At 36.5% G+C, this 17,955-nt stretch overlaps 1 protein-coding gene across 7 annotated transcripts in view; it reads right to left on the bottom strand.

The window, feature by feature from the left end:
* Positions 1-17,955, bottom strand: part of ADGRB3 (adhesion G protein-coupled receptor B3) — a 486,594-nt gene that overhangs the window by 211,781 nt on the left and 256,858 nt on the right. The window lies entirely within an intron of this gene.

The raw sequence follows: 17,955 nt of genomic DNA, 5'->3' as shown, positions 1-17,955 counted from the left end.
TGATTTAGTTTCTTAACAGAGATTATTGAATGTACTGGCTTATATCCTGAAATTCACACATAAGGACATTGTCGTGTCTTCAGAGCAAATTCTAACATGATCAAATGTGACAATGAAGGGAAGAGGATGCTGCAAATTGCTTTGGGAAACATAACTGTTAGATGCAGGGTAATGAAGCAGTAACAGAGCTTTTATCCCCTATACAGGCACAATTTCAAGATAGACCCATTAAGGAGATTCAAATATTAAAAGACCTCATTGTTTCCACACAAATGAGAATAATGTAGTATAGCAGTTGATTTCTTTTCCTTGAAAGAATAATCCCTATTCTGAATTCTTAATTATATTTTTTCCATCTAAAAAACCCCAATCCCCCAAAACCCATCACTAGTATATCTGTAACAGATATAGAAAGACAGAAGAAAAAAGTATCCGATCTAATAATAGGGAGCCTGGAATTTTGTTTACTCATTCACATTTTCTCTCTGTTTTCTAACTCAACTATTATCTGGAAATCAGTTTCAGCTTTGCTGTGAAAGTATGGAGTCTGACTCCATGGCAACACTGACAGTGTCTAGTAAGACTCAAACTACTTTTAAGGAACTGACAGGGCTGCAAGTGTTTATGTACACTCAGAGAGATGACAAACAACACATTTGGAGAACTAGCTCCATTATTCATGCAAGCCATGTTAACAGCCATTTCCTGTACAATGCTCTTCCTAATCAGTTTATGAAGAGGCTAATGTAGTGGTAAGAGTTCGGACATCAGAACCATACTTTGATCTGCATAACGATTTCACTGCAAGGACTCTGCAAGGGAGTTAAATATAAAGACAATGGGGGACAGCTGTAACAGCAATCAGAACAGCAAAATTAAAGTAGAAAACCATTAGGTGCCTCATCAGTGGATTTTATTTGAAAGGAAACTGTAATTCAAATTCAAGAAAAGAGGAAAATTAAGACGTTAACAATATTAACTCTAGAAATGTATTCCTTGACAACTGACTCTTAGTTTCAAATTAGACTGGTTATGTATTATAGAATCACTTTAGTGAGGTGGTACTTGAGGTTATTTCAGGCTTTCCATTATAAAACTATCATTAGGGCTTTACAATGCTAGTTACAATCTCCTTCGGACTGAAATTGGCAAATACATTCCCAGCCCTAAAGGGATGTTTAGTCTTGTGAATTTTCAGGTGGTGTGTGGAGGGAGAAGAGTTCAGGTGCTTCAGAATTACTGGGGCATAAAATGGACTGCATGTTTTCACATGCAATCGGTGGTTATACAGAATATATTAACATTGTAAAAATGGATATTTTTCCATAGTTATTAAAATATAAAAAGAATTTTATTTTATTTTCCACATAAATAAAATCAAACCCACAGTTACATAGTTTTCAAAATTAAATACAGCCTGTATAAGACAATATTTTTTTTTATTTGCACTGCATTTATCTGTGTATCTGCCTATCTATCTAATTAGCTAGTAGAACCTTTATATTTCATCCACATTTTGGATGACAGTTTGGTTATTGAAATAGAAAATCAATGTTATTGAATGGAATTCACTCTGCAAAACAGAAAACCACTTTAGGACTGGATAAATGGTGAGGGTTTAGGATAGTAAACATCTCCAGTAAAATTTCTGTATTTTAAATAGGCCCATTCATCATGGTACCTAAGCACTATTTAGAACCAAAGATTCCAAAATATTTGTTAATATTTTGGTGATGAATAACACAAAACCTAAACGTAAAACCTAAACATCTGGCTTATATGCAATAAACATATGTATTTATTGGGCAGTGTTAGATTTATGGTTGGACTCAATGATCTCAAAGGTCTGTTCCAACCTAAATGATTCCATGATTCCATGATTCTGTATACTCCCATTCATGGTTCAGACAAGCTTTTCTTCTACTCACAATCAAACAAAAGTGCCTTATTTAATTTCACAGAAGATGCGACCTTAACATCCTGAGGATTTTGGATCTTTGCATAGAGAAAGAGAGTACACAGAACACATAAACCAATAATTGAAGCATATTTGCCAAAATACTTGCTCCATGTCCTGCAAAGTCTGACTCTCACAGATCCACACAGATTATTAGGTCCTTTTTAGCCACTTTGCTGAATGATTCCAAGAGGATGTGCCTACTAATTTCCCACATGGCACTGATGTCTGAAGGTGTAAGATAATTTAATAGCATCTGACTGGAGGGAACTAGTTCAGTCTATTAGCATGGCCAGGTGGATACATGAAACAGTTCCCACCTCTTCAGTGCCACTGTGAACTGTATTTTATTTTTTAAAAAAATAATATTCTTACTAAATATTAGTCTACAACTTGTTGCAATGAGACCTTGGAGCATGACCAGCTGTATTTCCATTGTGAAATGCAGCTTTGCTGCTCTCTAACTCAGTTTTAATCTGCAGCACAAAATACTTATTTATTGTGAGCGTTATTTTTATGTTAGGCTTGTATTTGAAAACATTGGTCCAAATACTGGAACCCAAATGATTCAGTTCTGCAATTGCCACACAGGCACTTTGCCTTCTCATCTGGAAAAAACGAAAGTTGCTTCTTTTTTTTTTTTTTTTTTTTTTTTTTTTTTTAATTACCATACCAAAACATCATGTCCTGAATTGGTGAGACAGAACAGTAGCCAATGAAGATATTTACAGGCACTGTGGCAAAAGTGTTTATACACACTGAAAAGATGTATAATACTGGAAAAAGAGTCAATGAGAATATTAATAAGAATGAGATTGTAAAGTGGAAAACAAAGATGAAAAAAGAGAAGAAAAAGCTAAAATGAAAATTATCTAATCAGAAGTTGAAGAAAATCTGCATGTGTCATTTTAAATTAAGGAACTTTGAAACTTCCCATATACACTGTATACGGCATGTCTTATTGTCTCTGATAAAACATTGTTTGAGTTATTGTTATAATACATTCTCCTGTTCTAATCTGAATATATGTTCTTGGACTGTTTATGCTGAAGACATAATACTGACAAGTAACCACCCTGGTCATTCCACAGATCATTCTTACTGTTTGCACATACCCTGCTGTAGACACAATTAATCCAAACTTTTCCAATATGGAAAATTCTCATTTTTATTTATTTGTATTATGGCAATTCCTATTATATTTCCAGGCATTGCTCAAAAGAAAAGAAAGAAAAAAGACTAAGAGCTTGCATTAATGTGAAAAAATTCTTTGGTTTTGACTTAACCAGCATGAACCAGAAATGAAAAAGCCACCCAGAGTTCTTTGGCAGGAAAAATCTTAGAGACAGGGAGTTTGAATGTAGAGAAACATTTTTAGGGTGCAGAATATGTTGCATTCTTTCATTCTCTGAACAGCATCTCTTGTTGTGGCTCCTATACACTTTCAATTACAATTTAAATGAGATTCCCAAAGGTTAAAAAAAAAATAAAAGAAGTAGAAAATGGAATGTCATCTATGTTACTTGACTGTATTTAACATCTGAACAATGCAGGAGGTAGAATACAATCTTTATTTCTTCAAAAACCAGCACCATCATACTTCTGAATCTTGCAGGTGAAATTTATATGCAGTAGATGGAAGAAAACCTCACCTAGTTATAAGCTGGAACACAGGAGAAAAAGCCCTTCTTTTCAGAATTCTTTGAGTATTCTTTTGATGCACATTGGTATAAATTACAAGACAGTGGTTCAATTACACATAAGAACACATACATATTTGATGACTCCATAATAATTATTGATTCAGAAAAATCAATTTAAGTAGTCTAGTCTAATCAATCTAGTGATTGCTTTGACCCCTAATGGATTCATTTTAATATTCTTTACAAATACAGCTCCTTTTGCCTTTATTCCATTTTCATGTTGCAGTTGCAGACAACCTGTTCAATACCGCTCTACTGAAAATTTCAGAATTGGCAACTACTAACCGTTCTTATTTACTGAGTAAAATAAAATATCTTTGGAACTGATTAACTCCAAACTTATCGGAATGGAGAACTTTCCATGACTAACCAAATGAGCTGATTATACACAGTAATATGTGAATGAGTTTGGAGCAGCACAAAAGTGGTCAATGTGTCAACAAAATTCTGAGTGAAATAAAAATTGTGCAGTTCTTGTATGCTAGCCGTTGTAGATCATGGCCTAGAATAGAAAAGCTGGAATGTATTGCTATGATCCCTATAGCCCTGAATGAGTTATAAGATGCCTAGTGCAACTTCTAGTAGCTCTCTGACTATATGGGTTACTAAATAAAAGACAAAGCAATCAAGTAAGTTGCATGAATCATTGTCCCCTTCTCTCTACTATCCACTCATTAGCCTCCCATGTTCAAGAAAAACTGGTAACATTTCAGAATCAACCCCTTGAATAATATTAGTCACCTCAGAGCAGGAAATCAGATTCACTGAAAGGCATGACAGAAAAATGACTGAATGTTTGCTCATGGACTAAACATAACTTCAGCTCTTACAGTAGAGATTTAGGTTTTAAAATTACAACACAAGCCAAATTAAACACTTGATTCCTATCCTCATCAGAGACTGAACCCAAACCTTTAGAAAAGATGTTCAAACTATTGACCTCCTTATTGGATGAGTGAAAGGTTGTGGATGTTGTCTACCTTGACATTAGTAAGGCCCTTAACACCGTTTCCCACAGCATTCTCCTGGCGAAACTGGCTGCTCGTGGCTTGGATGGGCACACGCTTTGCTGGGTAAAAAACTGGCTGGATGGCTGGGCCCAAAGAGTTGTGGTGAATGGAGTGAAATCCGGTTGGCGGCCAGTCACGAGTGGTGTCCCCCAGGGCTTGGTTTTGGGGCCACTCCTGTTTAACATCTTTACTGATGATCTAGACGAGGGGATCGAGTGCACCCTCAGTAAGTTTGCAGATGACACCAAGTTGGGTGGGAGTGTTGATCTGCTCGAGGGTAGGGAGGCTCTGCAGAGAGATCTGGACAGGCTGGAGTGATGGGCTAAGGCCAACTGTATGAGTTTCAATAAGGCCAAATGCCGGGTTCTGCACTTCGGCCACAACAACCCCCAGCAGTGCTACAGGCTTGGGGAGGAGTGGCTGGAGAGCTGCCAGTCAGAAAGGGACCTAGGGGTGTTGATTGACAGCCGGCTGAACATGAGCCAGCAGTGTGCCCAGGTGGCCAAGAAGGCCAATGGCATCCTGGCTTGCATCAGAAATAGCGTGGCCAGCAGGGACAGGGAAGTGATCTTACCCCTGTACTCGGCGCTGGTGAGGCCGCACCTCGATTACTGTGTTCACTTTTGGGCCCCTCACTACAAAAAGGACAATGAATTACTCGAGCGTGTCCAGAGAAGGGCAACGAAGCTGGTGAAGGGTCTGGAGCACATGTCGTACGAGGAGCGGCTGAGGGAACTGGGGTTGTTTAGTCTGGAGAAGAGGAGGCTGAGGGGAGAACTCATTGCCCTCTACAACTACCTGAAAGGAGGTTGCAGAGAGCTGGGGATGAGTCTCTTGAACCAAGTAATAAGCGATAGGACAAGAGGTAATGGCCTCAAGTTGTGCCAGGGAAGGTTTAGACTGGATATTAGGAAGTATTTCTTTACAGAACGGGTTGTTAGGCGTTGGAATGGGCTGCCCAGGTCAGTGGTGGAGTCCCCATCCCTGGAGGTGTTTAAGAGTAAGGTCAACATAGCGCTTAGAGATACGGTGTAGTTGAGAACTGTCAATGTTAGATTAAGAGTTGGACTAGGTTGTCTTCAAGGTCTTTTCCAACCTAAATGATTCTGTGATTCTGAGTGTGAATTCTGTAGCATTCATGTATTTACAAAAGAATATACAACGCTGGTTCTGATTCTCCTTTCTGTTAAGCGATAACATTCTGGGTTTGTTGTGCTTAACAGCACAGTAACTATGTTGATCCCTAATTTACAATCACTTAAGATACAGAGTAATGGGAATTAATTGTTTTAAAAGGCATCAATGCCTTGACTGAATTGGAAAATGATATACAGAAATCTATGGAATTAGCATATGTTGTCAACTTCTGCTTAACCCTCCCTGGTAGACCAAGAAAGTAGAAATCTGAATCTGATTGCATTTCAGTCACAGAGAGCAGAGAATGACTATGGATATTAGCAGCATCATTCACTCTTTTTCTGTCCTATTCTGACTTTTCCAGTGACAGTGTAGTAGACATATTTTATTCAGCATTTAGTAAACTTGAGTTCATCACACAACAGGTTTGGATTTTTCAGACAGAAGATATTATACTGCCCTTCTGGGACAGCTGTTGCTAAATTTACTCCTGTGTAAAATAGTCATGAATAGAAATGCCACTGTCAGATATGTTCAGAATAAAGAATATGAAAGGATTTTTTTGTTAAATTTCAGAATACTGAGTATTTCTGCAAACATCACTGTTAAGAAGACCCAATTAGAATCTATTTATACATTTTAGAATTATTTTGTTGACCCTAAATGTAAAGCCTTTGTTTTTTTACAGAATAAATAGGCTTATTTATGTCAGCTCAGGTTGGATACACAGGGAACGAGGTCTTGTCTGGGTCATCATCAAAGAGCCAGATGGACATATTGAAGATTATATTCATAAGATTTGTTCTATCCACTTAAACTCCATCATTTTAAAGACAATCTGCAACAAACACAAATGGTGAAGCCCCCATTTCAAGAAGACCAATTTGTGGATCTCTGGATTTGCTACAGAATTCTGCATCTGAGCAGGCTTGATCTCCTTTAAAATACTTTTCTAGGTACAAATATAAATCCACCTCTTACCACCCACAAGATTATGTATAACAGAAGGACTGTGGTGAACTGACATCCCCTTATATGAATATAGAAACAACCAGGTAATTTTCCATCTGCAAATAATACTCATGAAATCTCCCAGCAGTGAACTAACATCAAACAACAGTCAGAAAAATGTTCCTAAAAAATTATAACTTAACAGATCTACTAGTTCTTATGACTATCAACATAGAAATGATGTCTTTTTAAATCAGAACCTTGTTATGCCCTACTGCTCCATGGTCAGACAAGGGAGGGATGTCCCTAGAAGCCTGATATGCACTTGAGTCCCTGAAGCTCATCAGGTCATAGAAACTACCCTCTGACTATTCAGGCTTTGGGCAGCAAGACACACTACTTCTATAGGCAGAAGTAGAAGTAGACATTTCATAGATATTTTCACTAAGCAGGCATGAGTTCTGCATGAATCCTTCCTTTGGTGTCAAGCAAACTGTGCCTTGAATGGGACTGCTATTTGAAGGTTAAGAATAATGCTTCAGGTTAATCAAGAAGCTACTGATCTCTGATTATTTCCCTTCTCTATTCCATAGAATGTGAAATGGGGAAAAGCGGTACCCATTACCCTTTTTGTTGTAAAAGAATATATTTATCAGTGATAAGGACCTTAGGGAATTAATGAACTCATTTCTATTTTGAGCTTGCAAGTCACTGCAGTCCTTTAAACAACATGAAGATTAAGTAAACACATGAACAGTCCCATAACTGTATGGTGTAAGAATATGCTCCCAAAAGCCTGTAACAAATGCCAGCAATACACTACCATATCAATACTATGACCAGTGTAATATTTAGGATGAGTTAAAAAGCAGCATGGCTTCAGGCAATGATCAGCATACATTTAATAAACACTCAGATCTCTTCTGCATATTTAAAAAAAAAAAAATCATAGGCAGCAGGCAAGTGTTTCCTTCTGTTTTTTTGTACTTCTGTTGTTCAGTACGAAATTCTGTATTTCAAGAACAACTCAGGAATATACTAATCTCAAACTCACGAAATATCACATATGCATATGTATTCTCTTGAGTGTTTTCTGATTGCATACTTTTTATGATAAAAAGTCTAGCTTGATAAAAATAAAATAGGTAAAGCATAAGATTCCAATTCTTCTTCCAAACTTTTCCGTGTTTCAGGTATGGAAATAAAAATGGAAAATAAAAAATTAAAAGTTCAAACAGTAATTAGAGCATTAAGAATTGTTGTTATGGACAATAAAATCTTTCATAAAAAAAATATATGGAAACTATCCAAGTTTACTCCCTGAGAAATAGTTAGTGTATAGAAATGGCTATAGCATCACAGAATTTGTCCATGTTCCAGATGCTACTTCTGCATGTCCCCCTAGGGGAAAACAATAATAATCTTAGCATTTTCATAATTTTAAGTCATTGTTACTATTCACCTAGTATTAATGCATACTGTAAGATGATTATGGCTATTTGCAGCTGGCCAATGTGAAATGTAAAGAACAAAATCACTTTTAAATTTGCAAATCTGAATCACAAGTTTGAGGAAAACCCAGTTGAACTAGTGAAAATGAAAACAATTTTTTTATCGACATTCAGAAGAAAATGTGTTCTCATGATAAATGGAATGCTTTCTGAAATATGTCATTATTTAGAAAAATATTTTAAAACATGGTAGGAAGCTGTACTTCATTAACTAGAAGACAACTCCATCTTCTGGGAGTTATATTGAAGAAGATGAAGACATGAACAGCCAAAGAGACCCAGAGCCACATCCAAGGTACTCTGTGTTTCTGAAAGAGCTTTACTTTTTTTCATTCCTCTTAGTGTTACTGTGCATTCATGCCACTAAGGTCTCCCTTAGCAACTCTTGCCTCATCATAAAGCAATTCTCAAGAAAAATAAAAACTCAGCATAAAGCAAGACAGAAGATGGAGGCTGATGTGGGACACAGAATGACTTGGCATTTAAGTGCATAAGTTTTAATATTACAGACATAAAGGTGAAAACCATGGTAATACTGAGGGGCAAGGCCACCTGCAACACTGTTTTAGATTGCACAGGGAAGATGCAGAAGCCAAGCATTTCTTTGATGCTAAGGTGTCTGGAAAAAGTGCTTGTACTGGTGATTCTAGCTGATGATGACAGAAAAGGAGAGTGAGACCGAAGGTAATATTAAGGTAGTGAGCTCAGAACATGGGAAGCTGTCATCAGAGAAAAGGAGAAGGAAGAAAAACTGAGAGAGAGAGATAATTTATATGTTTATTTATCAGGTTTGCTGATGATTAGATATCCACTAAGAACTACTTAAAAGATAGACAGAAAGGACTTGACAGAGGATAAGAGATCAATAAGGGGGCAAACAGACATGAAAGTCATTAGCAGGGAATTGATAAAAATATTCTCTCAACATTACATTGCCTGGGGAGACGAAGAGCTCAGGTAGAATAATTGCTTCCCAGAAGTAGTAAGTTGAAGTAAAGGAAAGATAGCCAATGTCTTATCTCTAGGGAAATGACAACTAAATTCAGAAATCTAGGAAGATGTGAACTAAGTTATGCAGCATATTGAAAGGTGATATAAGTGAATTCTCAGGCATGGAGATAGAAGATTTTATGTATAAAAGCCACACACAGTGGAAACAAAATAAAGCATGCGAATCAATATATGTTTCTAATCACAGTTTTTTTAGCAGACTAGAAACAGATTTCTATTATATTTTATTACTGAACAGATTTTTTAATCATACAAAATGTCATCTTGAATAACTTTCAGATACAACTATGAGCAAATTAAAACTGAGAGAACTGTAAATTACTCTGGCACAGAATCTCTGAGCATTAATAGTATGGAAGTGGCTAGTGAATCTAAGTAGAGCCTGATTAAAAGCCATATCCTGCAAAACAGTAGATATGGAGGAAATGTTTGCAGGTTGCCCTCATTTTTACAGCAGTTCACCAGGCATGTACAAACTTAGATATTAGGAAGCATTTCTTTACAGAACGGGTTGTTAGGCATTGGAATGGGCTGCCCAGGGAGGTGGTGGAGTCCCCATCCCTGGAGGTGTTTAAGAGTAAAGTTGACTTAGCGCTTAGGGATATGGTGTAGTTGGGAACTGTCAGTGTTAGGTCAATGGTTGGACTGGATGATCTTCTAGGTCTTTTCCAACCTAGACGATTCTGTGATTCTGTGAAACTTCTCATATGCCTTCCCAGAAGTGTTCCAATCAGAGCATCTTAGTGCTTTTTTTATACTTTGGCTCCATTAAATCTGAGCCATCATAGACACACCTCTACAGCCTTAGCTGCCCATGCTCAAAATCAGCTCTGATATAATGCAACTTTGTAACTTTTGATCAGACTACTGTGAAAAAGGCATGAGGAGTGGGGGTCTATGTCCCTTCACTCAGGAGCTATGCTTAAGCTGCATCAGCTGTGACTGTGCATGGCCATGTATTTTGGTTGTCTGAACCTTGACTTGCAGTTTTGATGTCAAGGTCAAGCGACCTTGTGCCTTGCTTTTCACTATGGGCTTGCTTGGAGATCACTGGACCAAATCCTGACCCTGATGCTGTGACTTGACTTCCTGGCTTGATGTCAGATCTGCCTCATCACTATGGACTTGTTTGGTGATCTGGAATATTAACTGGCCTGGCTACCATTACTGACCTCCTCTGCTATTCTTTTGTGGGTTCTGTGGGACCACACCTTTGCCAGTGAGGCCATTGTGCGTGCCCTGTTGTCTTCTGGTTTCCCTCATAGAGCAGCCCACTCTTGCTTCTCCCTGAACCCAACACCTGATAAGCAGGTGCTTCAACATCTACATGGTAAATAACTTCAAGACAGGCTTGAGCAGAGTCATACAGAAAATCTGAAACAGAACTGTTAGAAACCCAGGTCCCTTGTGCTCAGTTTCATGTTCAAGCCATGATTCTAACCTTCCTCACAGGAATTCATAACTATGTCTTTGTTTTCTGGAGGCATGTCTAATTCATCTTGAATGTTCTCCATGGAGGAGATAAAGTGGATTAAGATTTGCTTAAGGGATTGCAAAAAGTTGTCCTGGGGCACTGTGAAATCTAATTGTCAGGATAATGCACACATGCTTTATTTAGATTGTTTACATCATGCATGGCACAACAAAAACTTAGTACCTCAGTGGGACATATAGACACTATCCAATATAAGTAGTAAGTTATACTAATTGGACTGTGTTTGACTTACTTGTTCACATTGTTGAATTCTAAATTAACTTTAATAACTCAGGAGAAATATCTCAGAGTTATTATGGTCATTTCAATAAAACAACTGCACAATAAGGAGATGCTTTAAAAAACATCTAACTAGAAAATTGGGCCTATAAAGAATGACAAAGGTTAGTTATTATGAGCTGTTATAACACAATCACATGAATCACTATCGCATGTGGACCTCGTGCTCAGCTCTTGTTATCCAATTCTGGTCATCCCATCTCCATCATCCCCTGCTTCTTCCCTCCCACTCCCCCCAAACAAGAGGCTTTTCATGTTTATCAAAGTTGTGGGAGGAAGCATCAAAAAGATCTAAGCAGCTAAGAAAGGAAAGAAAACCAACAGCTAGACAACTAAGTCAAATGTTATACCATTGCTGTCTCCCTTGTCTGAATTCAGGTGCCTTACATGTTCATTAATTTTGAGTGTAGTTGACAGAGAAAGATAGAGATGCCTAATTAGGGTTGCTTGTGTTGCCTTCTCAGGGTTTTAAAAAATCATCTGAATTTTGTATATATTGCACAGTGATCTTACACTGCATTTTAGGAATACTGGATTAACCCTTGCCTGTGACCGAGTACATAAAATGGAAGCACACTATTCCTGAGTTCAGTGCAAAGCTGGTCAAAATATTTAACTCAAGACAAACATAGCATTATAACTGCAGCAGATAGGCTTCCAATTCTTAAAATATTCGGATTCAGACCATCTTTTCAGATGCCCTTACAGTGACTTCAGTTTTGCTTTTACATGCAGTAGAGAACTACCACTTTGGACAGTTAATCTGTAGAAACTACCGTGAATAAGAAAACACCTCCGGTTTTCCTGAGGCATGACAGATGCCATCAAAAGGAGCCATCACCATGCCTGCCTCTGCAACATTTGCATTACTAACATACACACCTGATATGACTCTGCTATCTCTTTGGCACTACACCCTATATGCAACCTATTTTCTGTCACAGTTATTCCAATACAAATTTTGGGTTTCTTGCTATTGTTATTTGTTTAATTTCTTGTGCTGTTCATTGCAGTGTGTTTATGAAATATATTTATTCAGAATAGGAGTCCCCCAAACTGAAACTATACGGCTTTGGCTAACTATCTCTTATTTCCTGGAAATAGTGCCTATAGGTAGAAGCTCTATAAAGTTAAAATTTGATTCTACGATATTCCAGAAAACACAATTATATTGATGATATAAAGTGGAAAGGAAGAGTTTACTCCAGACTGTTTGTGCACGTTATTTCATAAAACATCATGGAGAATCCTTTTTAAATGGAATATCATGAATGTGAAATATGGGAATAAGAAGCAGAGATGGAATTTTTTTTTCTACGGAACTATGCTTTTTGGGACCCAACAACAAAACACAATTGCTTCAGGTAATTTCCTTTACCCGAAAGCACTAACACAGAGTGAATTTACATGCCAGAGAAGCTACTAATTTACTGAAAACTTCTGCAAATTCTGTTTGAAAATAATCTATACTTTTAGTCTTGCAAAATCATTCAGCATCAAGTATTCTACACCTGGGTCCAGTTTTGCTATTACTGCCATGCCATATTTGGGATAACTGTCATTATCACCACTGTCATTATCGCCACAGTCAGATATAGGAGATAGCCAGAAAAAAAATACTTCTTTCCTTCCAATAGCATTTGACCACTTACAACTTATAAACCATAGTCAAGGTGGCTTTCCTAGTAAAAATCATTCCCTGGAGAACCGGACAATCAAAAAGTACCATTTTATATTATCCTTTTTCCCCATCATATCCTGATTATAGCATGGTTACCCAACAAACAGTATTTTACAGGATGCTGGAAATAAAATTGCTTTTTTTCCTTTGGTTATTTTCCCCTCTGTTCTGTGTAGTTTTTACAGTGCTACTGCTTTTATAGAATATTTTTTATATACTAAATGGGTTTTCTGTCCCTAATCCCAAAACATCTAAATGGTGCTTTATTGGAAACCAAACTAACTACACTCTGGTGACAAACATTCATAAAAAAAATTCTAAACTGAACAAAAGAGGAACAAAGTTAAGGGCCAGTGAAAGGATGCTCAGCTATTTGATAATACTTCAAAGCAGTAACTTTTTTGCAGAAGCACAGATGTGGACAGCCTAATCTGGACCTATCTTGATATGAACTGTGACTATTAATTAAATCTTGATGATTTAAACATTTGAGTTCTACAGTTACACTATGATTTTTGCAAAGGGACATCTGAATGGTAATGAAGCATTTTCCAAAGGTGCTCAATGTCATAATTCAGCAAATGAGACTTTCAGTGCATGTGCTGAGACAACATACTGGTTACATTGCTTGGAGCAAGAAATTAATTGGACATCGAAGAATTTTTTTCCTAAATCTTACACCAACATTCACATAAACATTAAAAATGGAACTGATGAGAATTTAGCATAAGCAATATAAGCAATATAATCAGTTAAGTGAAACAGCTGATTTAATCATCTTAATAGGAATAAGCAAATTTTATTATTCAACAGAAGTATATAAGACTGGAAATTATATACAAGATAGGAGAAGAGGGGGACAGAAGTCCTTAAACTAAACCTGCAAGTATGTTTTAATACATAATTTCTTGGGCTTTTTAATAATGATCTAATATTTAGGTTATGTTTATGGAATGTTTATATTATGCCGTCCTTCATTTTTAGTTCTTTCTGTCACAGATTAAATTCAGCCTGGGCCCAAATTATTAAACTGAGAACAAAGAAACCTCACTTGAACAGTAACTTGACCTTGCTTTTCTTATATTCCTGAGAAAACCCTAGCCACCAACTACAGAATCATTTTCTCCTTTAGTCCAAACCTCAATATACTATAGACTTGATCTGAATGAAAAAAAATCCTACCCATTTAGATACTTCTACTAAATGAAACTATTTCAACATGAAAGATTAAGGTGGCAATATAAACAGAGTCCCAATGTTTTGTACCACCAAGAGGTTCAATGCTGTGAAGAAACAAAATAGTAGTTTGGCAATTTAGCAGTTCTTAGCTTGTCAGACAGCCTGTGATAACTGTCCACCACAGCTGGGAGGTAACATAACTTCATTTAAGCTGTTTTAATGGAAAGTTTGGCTTTATTCCAGTGAAGCACTAAATCTAAAAGAAATCTAGAAAAAAAATTTTTAAAATTGCAGGTTGAACAATACCATTTTATGCACAGTTAGAGCTAGGAGAGACCTTAAATATTGCTGAAACTGGTGACAGTGCAGATAAATGTGAGCATAGAGAATGCTGAGTGACAGGCAAAAATTTGGATGCAGCACATGGAGCTATCAATAGAAATTATATCCATAGGAAAAAAAAAATCCATAAAAAGTGTGCATGTGACTCACTTGACAAAGACTCCCTCAAACCATACATTAAAAAGCTCATGAACAAATATGCTGTTAGATATTTAAAGATTAACAAAATTATGAACAGAAGAAAATATTCTAACAAATACCTACAAGAAGGAAAACCAGCCAAATTCTTACTGTTACTTGCTTCCTTAATTTCCAAGCTTTAAAAGAAAATTCCTAAATGCATGCTTCAAGTATATTCAAAGAACAACACATACATTCAGCAAACTCCCTCTAATATCTTGTCAAATAAAATGATAAACAGTATAAACACTTCAAACTCCTCTGAGCTTTGCTGTTGAATAACATTTCTAAATAAATGAACTAGTGCCATATTTGAATGTCTTACCCTATTGATGTGCAGTCTCTATCATTTCAGTTTATGAGAGGTTTGGATATCTATAATTTTAACTTCTGAAAATTATTTCTAAGTACAACCAGAAATGTAAAATAGATGATGCAGTATAAAATCACCAGACATGTTTTCCAGTAGTGGAACTATTCATCCAAGAAACAGGTATAAGTTCAATTTGGGAAAGTTAAATGACAGTAATTTTGCAGAAATTAACTTTTCTTTGTGCATTGTTGACTGTGAATGGAAACCATTATTTTTCATAGCCTAGATAGTGATGCAATTTTCAAAGCTAAATGAGCATTAAAAACACTCATTCTATGCTTCTGCAATGAACAATCTAAGATACCTAATGGCAAAACAAGACGTTCTCTTTAATCTTTATGAACATATTGTACCCTCTTGAGGTAAAAATGAGAAAGGAGGGGATAAGCTTGCTGTATTTTTGATGTTTCCCTCAGAAATGGGAGAATTCTTGCATGTGCAGATGCAGCAGCCTCTCTGACTGCCAGTCCCTGAAGATCCAGTCATCCTGATTATTGTCCCACAGCTTCCCCTTGGGCAGGCCAGTCTCTTTTCATTCCTTTGCTTTACTGGAGACGAAATTTTGGTGCCAATATAGGGAGTTCCACCAAAGGGCACAATTTATACACATATGAATGTGTTTCCAAGATTTGCCTTTGAAATCAGCTCACATTCTAGCTATGCTTCTCTACAACAGGACCAGAGACAGGATTTTCTGGACAAGTTACTATACTAATCTACTATTTCCCCATAGATGTACTTGAAATCTACCTCCTTTCAAAATACTTGACTACTGACTAACAGAAGATAGTATGAGGCCATAAGATTTTAATAGCAATGTATTATAAAAAATGGCATATAACACTGCTAACTATAATGTAATTGGCACTAAAAGTGGAAGACCTTATAAGTATAGAAAAAAAGTTCCACAAAGTAAGTCATTAAAGAACAGCATAAGCTTTGAACCACAGATTATATGAAAAGTCATTCCTGTAATGAGATCAAATATCCTTTTTATAAGACTATTTCTGAAACTGTATTTTTAAAAGATTTACAGAGGAATGCTGCCTATGGCTGATTACATGTCTCCATGTATGTGGGCAGTGTTTGTTAAAACAAAAAAAGAAAAACAACCACAACAATATCAAGCTATTTGGCACTGCTGCAGGGCAATTTAAGCATTTGTGCTCCTTGCATCTAGTACCATTTGAACACAGCAGGCCACAGAGCTGTACCACATTTTTTGAGTGAGAAAAAGTTCTTCTTCCTACTGTAAAGGAGACTTAGAGAAAGAAAAAAGAAAGAAAAAAAAAAAAAAAAAGAAAATAGTCTTTTACAGAGTTCCTCCTGAAATTTTCCAAGGTGGGAAAAAGCTATATTCAATCAGAGTAGAATGATTTATATCACAAATATTATCAAAGATCCTCTATCTCAGCCTTGAGCCAGAAAAGCAAATAGGGTCCTAAAACTCACAGCTGAAGTCAAGAGAACACAAAACAAAACTCATGGAATGAGTGAAGTTATGGGTTCAGAAATCACAAGGCACAAAAGATACTTCATAACTTTCAGAACCTGTTTTAGATTTTAGCAAAACTTTGGGATGCTTTGAACTGATTTTACTGACCCTGTTACCATTATACAATCTGATCTTAACTGAATCTTAACAGGATTGCGGAGATATACCTAGTATCTTTGGTCCATATACTGAAGTCAAACTTTCTAAATTAAAAAAAAATAATAAATTATACAGGCACAAACATAATTACTCAGAATTATATCTGCATATGTTTACATGGCTTTGAAGTTTGCTCTTAACAATATCTTACAGTTTCACTGCCAAAATAATTATTTACCATAAAAATGCTTTTCTCTCATATTAATAATCCACTAACACTCTCACAAAACTGACTTGAAAAATGGAAAATGCTTATCCAGTTTGTTAACTCAACTGTTACATAACTTTCAGGCTATGCAGTTTCAAAGATGCAGATCTGTACTGCTATTTGGAATTAAAACCTACATTCATCACTGAGGAAATCATATACTTTTTCTCCATGGCAGGTCAATTTGTCTCATATTCTAGACAGAAGTTCTTTCCCTCCCTTTTCTGGTTTTTCTTCTGTTTGCTTTTGTTGTTGGTTTGTTGGTTTGGTGTTTTTGGTTTGTTTTTTTTTTTTTTTGGTTTGGTGGTTTCATTTGGGTCTTTTTAATACTTTTTTTTTTTTCCCCTGAAAACCCAGACAATGGAAACAAACTTTGGTGGCTGGTAGGTCACATCCTTAGCTTGGTATAAACCATGCGACCGCCACATTCACAATGGAGCTCATTTTTGGGTAATAGACCTATCTCTGACACACTGCAAGTAACAAGCAGATTTAATAGCTAAGTTTTTTTAAGCAATATTGTCTGTTGACTCCAGAGTCTCTGATAGGAAATCAGTGACTCTGGATAGGAAATCCACTGACTTTTGTTAGCTTTTACAAGCTGAAAGCATGATTCCTTGGTTTTATTACTATTTTAACTAATTTATATTTTGTAGGCTTTCCCTTTAATTTGATTTAATTTTCCTTCTTTCATTTTCAGTAGTGAGTAAGTAACAAAACCCTGTAGAATTCATTAAAAATGAGGGTGAACTTTGCTATCTACACTGCTGTACTTAGCCACACCATTTCTAGCTGACCACCTCTAGCTGATGTACCACCAGACGATAGCTGGACACTCATGTGTTGACTACCTTACAGGGACACAAAATTCCAGAATGAGTCATCAGTCTGTGTAGAATTGCATCTTTTTATTGTACTGTGAAACTCCAGTGCCTCCCCTGCTTAAAGGGAGGACTGTATTGTCTGGAATACCTTGACACTATACTTCACTGAATATGATTGTTGCCTCTTGGCACTACCTTAATATGAAATTATAATACTCCCTTGGCTGTGTATTTAGCCCATTAAATCAAAGCTACCACCACAGACTCTTAATTTCTATCCCCTTCAACCTCATTCTACTTGGAAATTGTTGGGAGTCACCTAAAGATGCAGTTGTCTGAGACAAATGAGCAAATAAACTCAGATACTTGATTTCTCAGGGCAACAAAGTGCACCTGTTAAAAAATGGCCTGTCATAAACAAGATGATTCCTCTGGAAAACACCAGATTTTAATTGCTCAT

The sequence above is a fragment of the Strix uralensis genome, chromosome 3 (genome assembly GCF_047716275.1).
Source record: "Strix uralensis isolate ZFMK-TIS-50842 chromosome 3, bStrUra1, whole genome shotgun sequence".
Taxonomy (NCBI): domain Eukaryota; kingdom Metazoa; phylum Chordata; class Aves; order Strigiformes; family Strigidae; genus Strix; species Strix uralensis.
Note: the sequence above shows the minus strand (reverse complement) of the source record. Positions and strands in the feature narration are given on the sequence as shown.